Genomic DNA, 5041 nt, shown 5'->3' with positions numbered 1-5041 from the left:
CACTATATCCGGTATAACTCCTCGTTATATCAGTTGATAAATTTTATAAACGTACGCACTACAGCACGGCAAATCGTTTGACACCGCCGCGGTGGTTCAGTGGTTATGGCAGTCGGCTGCTGACCCGAAATACGCGAGTTCGATTTCGGCCTCGGCGGTCGAATTTCGATGGAAGGGAAATTCTAGAGGCCGTGTACTGTGCGATGTCCGTGCATGTTAATGAATCCTAGGTGGTCGAAATTTCCGGAGCCCTTCACTACGGCGTCCCTCATAGCCTGATCCATCCAAAAACGGCGCACAGAAGAACACGGAAAACACAGGAGAATGGACAGGACAGGAGCGCACTAGCAACTAATGCATAGTCGAAGGAACACCTCTCACTCGGTGAGCATGCGCGAAGGAATTCAGCACGTGTCAACAAGATAAAAATCCAAATAAAAACGTGACGTAGCTGTATGATAGACATACGGACTAAACTCAGAAGGAAAAAAAACATATATATAAGACAACAATTAAGACCAAAAAAACCTAAACTTCTAGGGTGACCAAAGCACATAATCAGCACATTCGAAAGGCGAAAACTGAATGAAATCGCAATCGTTACCAACTAGCCCAGCTTTCTGTTTTTACTGAACTCATAGCCTGAGTCGCATTCGGGAGTTAGACCCCAATAAACCATAAACCACGCGAACCCCCTGCGACATACGGTTCAGCCGTAATGATCGTCTGAAGGTACTCGGAATGAACTGTTTGGGGTCGCAAAAGTCGTTGGTGATAATCCAACACATATTTTGTGCTTCATCTCAATTAGCTATTTTATCTTCAGGAACATTTTAAGTCATTTGACACCACTTGGAACATTCTGCGTCAAACGAGTGGGCCCCAGACTTTATGCAAATGGTGGTCTTCGGAGGACGGGGGGGGGGGGGGGGGGGGGGTTCCACTTTGATGGCCGCAACACTACACGTATATAACGGGTCGAACGTATAGGCATCAATTATGGCGCTCCGCGCCCACTGTTGCTCTTAGACTTGCCATAGATTTGCTGTTAACTTAAATTTGCTCTTTTCTAATCGAAATGATCTAGTACAAAACGTAGTAGCCACACCTGGAATTAGCGATCATGAAGTGGTAACGGAAACAGTCGTATGCAAACGAGTAGAAGCCCTGAAGCAATGTCATAGAAAACTTCATATGTATGAAAAAGGTAACTATGACGCCATAATTAGGGAACTTGATTCTTTTCTTGCAGTTTTAATAAATAGTTCAATTTCCTCTGATGTAGACGAACTGTGGACAACATTCAAGAATAAGCTGTTGTCTGTCGTTGATCAGTTTATTCCCGGAAGGCTGATGTCACCTAATAAACGAGCGGTTAAACCATGGATCAATAAAAGAATGCGTGCATCAGTTAGACAGAAAGCTCAGGTTTATAAAAGGTATTGTAAAACAAAATCCCATCTGTGTACGCGCGACTCAAAATCCTGACTGCAAACCTTAAGAGCGAATTAAAGGCAGCAAAGACCTTGTACCTATCCTCATTGGCAGACAAACTAAAATTGAACCCAAAAGAAGTGTGGTGCTTTATCACCAGGTCACCAGGTCCGCACCAGGTCCTGACGGCATTCCTAACTATATTCTAAAGCACTGTGCAGAACATATCAGTCCCTTTTTGGTTACTTTATTCAATAAGTCACTACAGACCGCGAAATACCTAAAGACTGGAAAATAGCCAATGTTACACCAGTTCACAAAAAAATTGATCGCAGCCAGGTCTCCAATTACAGCCCCATATCTTCGACATCTGTTTGCTGCAAAACCCTGGAGCACATAATCTATTCTGGACTTGTAAAACACCTTCAAGACAACAGTTTTTCATGATGGGTTCCAAAGCGCGACAAGACGGAGACGAAAGGAAAAGAACGCACACGACTTGTCGCGCTTTGGAACCTATCATGAATGTTTACCAACTTGCCCAACTTTTTGTCCTCCTTCAACAGTTTTTTCACATCAGCGCAGCATGGCTCTCGATCAGGGCTGTCATGTGCAACGCAGCTAACTGAGTTCATTCGCGACATTACATCCGGGATAAACGACTATTTTCAGATGGACGCTATATTTGTAGATTTTAAGAAGGCCTTTGGTGTTGTGCCGCACCACTTTCTTCTGCAAAAAATATCATGCGTTGGTCTTCCTGGCTATCTGTTCGGTTGGCTAAAATATTATTTAAGCGCACGCCAGCAGCAGGTGGTAATCAATGGTGCATCATCCTCGCCTGTGGATGTTTTATCTGGAGTGCCACAGGGTTCGGTGCTCGGACCATTACTGTTCCTCATATTCATCAGTGATATACCTGTCGGCCTCAGATCCACTGTCACAATGTATGCTGACGATTGCGTTTTGTATTCCCCTGTGACGTGTCTTCATGACCTTTGCGTATTACAGGCTGACCTTGACAGAGTTTGTGAGTGGCGCTTGAAGTGGGGCATGGCATTGAATGTATCTAAGTGTTTCCAATGTGCAATTTACAATCAAAAAAAGAAAATTCCTGGATCGTATTTTTTAAACCATGACACTATTCAAACTATTGATAAGGTTAAATATCTTGGTGTTATACTCACAGCATCCCCAGACTGGACAGCCCACGTTGACATGATAACTGCCAAAGCTTCTCGTCTTTTGTATTTTTTCCAACGGAATTTCGAAAGCCCTCGCCAGGTAATAAACAAACATTATATTTACCAAGTGTCAGGCCAGTATTAGAATATGCATGTGTAGCATGGGACCCTTTCACGGGTACACTCATTGACAAGTTAGAAAGGGTACAGAAACGCGCTGCAAGGTTTGTGAGTGGGAATTATAATTTTCATATAAAAAGCTCCGAACTTCGCGACCGTATTGGGTGGAAGACTTTGGCAACCCAAAGAAAAATCTGCAGGCTGAAGTTTTTGGACAGCTTTTACAATGATTGTACCGGTATTAATAAAAAACACTTATCTAAAGCAGTCATATTAAATTTCGGAGAGACTAAATAACACTAAAAAGATTAAGAGTTATCAATGCCGCATTAATGATTTAAATATTCGTTTTTTCCTAACACAATCCTGGACTGGAATAAGCTTCCGAATGATGTGGTTTGTGCACCTGATTTCGAAAGTGCTGTTGAACTGACAATCTGATGTATTTCTTCCAGGTCTCATGCGTTTACCAGCGCTGTGCCGAGGTGTTATCACTCATACTACTTGTGAACTTATTTAGTCTTCTTTTAGTATGTTGTGTTATCCTTGCTGACATGTTTCCCAATATCTTCTTTGCATGTGTTATTGTATGTAGTATTATCCCCCTTACAATAATGCCTCATGGGTGCTGTAGGTACTTTCAATAAATAAATAAATAAATAAATAAATAAATAAATGTGACATAGTATCGTCACGTAGTGACTGTTTAGGTCAGTTTGACCTTCATTATAAACGGCCGCGTTCTTGACAGACATAAGTGGCAAGAGCCAGCGCTCTTAAACGCCACCCATTTCATTGTCAAAATTAGAAGCGAACAGTCGCGTATAGCTTGAAATCACGGCCAGAACACCATTTGCTGTGCCCATCGTAGCCCACGTTCCCCCGTGTGATCAAGTGCTTCAGGGTGGGAGCGCAGGGCTTATTCCTCCTTGTGCACCACGTGACGCAACTAGGGAAGATTGACCCTGAATCATTCGACGGCGCCAGTAAAAGAAACGGAGGAAATGGTGGCGCCCTTACTCTGTGCGAGCGATACGTCGTTTGTTTTTTATATTGTGACGAAGACGAAGCTGGCAGTGGCGCGAAACGGAGCGCCCGCGCTAGGCCAGCGGCCATTAAATCATCTCATAGCCATGGTTCACCACGTCTCATTCTTCGGCTGGCCGCCGCGTAACATTTGGTGTGAGGTGCTGGGGTCCCTTCATCGCCATCCGGGTCACGGAGCTTCGGCGTCCTGAACCTGCCGTGGACGTCGGCCGTGAGTACCTGGTCAGCGCCGCACGGCCGTGCCCCAGCCCGCCCGACCTGAACCGACCTCGCCGCTCACCCCAGCCCCGTCCCCCGCCCGGACCACACGACACGACGACCAAGACCCGACGGACCCAAGACCCCACCGACCCAAGACCCCACCGACCCAAGACCCAAATGTGAAGACACTGCCCCCCTGCCCCGCCGTTCGGTGCGTCCAGAGACCTCGGCCGTCAGCTCCTGGCACCCTACGGCGCGGATGCTTCGTGGACCGGGACTCATTCTCTCATCTTTCTCATCGTGGCGGCCAGCACTGCACCATCTTCTACATATTGTTCCATCCTTCACTCAAGACCATCGCCATTTCGCCGTCTGTTCGTCACCGATCGGGACGATCGCTCGGAGGCCCCGGGTAGTGTGACGAAGACGAAGCTGGCAGTGGCGCGAAACGGAGCGCCCGCGCTAGGACAGCGGCCATTAAATCATCTCATAGCCATGGTTCACCACGTCTCATTCTTCGGCTGGCCGCCGCGTAACAATATCATACGTATTACTCTGTGAACGATGAGATCCCGCAAAAGGGGCGAGACTCTAGAGCATCAGTGAGGCACTTTCAGGGCTGGAGCTTGGCTGACTCAGGAAGTCAATGTGTGCGTCCCATTGCACTCGCCCTTTACAGGATATAACATTTTAGACTTTATAGAGTTCCTGTGCCCCTTGTTCCTGGTAGTCGTATCTTAAGAACGGAAATATTGAACGAAGAACAGAAAACGGAAAAATAGCGCCAATCTTTTAATTTATTTATAAAGCTGGAGATATCCGCAATAATTTGCACTGTATTGCTGAGAGAAAACTACTAAAGAGGTTAGTATATAGATAAGGTTTTTAAGACCTACTTTACACAATGCGGCTTCTGAGGTGCTAACCATGCCCCAGAATCCGCGGCCTTCCCGATATAAATCAGAGAACACTTAGGGAGTTCGCCCTAATGTTGATCAGGGTGCCCTGCATTTGCCTTAGACATAACCTTAGAACTCACTCAGTGCGAACGAAAG

This window comes from Amblyomma mixtum, chromosome 8, assembly GCF_055824585.1.
Source record: "Amblyomma mixtum isolate Tamu chromosome 8, ASM5582458v1, whole genome shotgun sequence".
Lineage (NCBI taxonomy): Eukaryota > Metazoa > Arthropoda > Arachnida > Ixodida > Ixodidae > Amblyomma > Amblyomma mixtum.
This window is presented reverse-complemented; position numbering follows the sequence as displayed.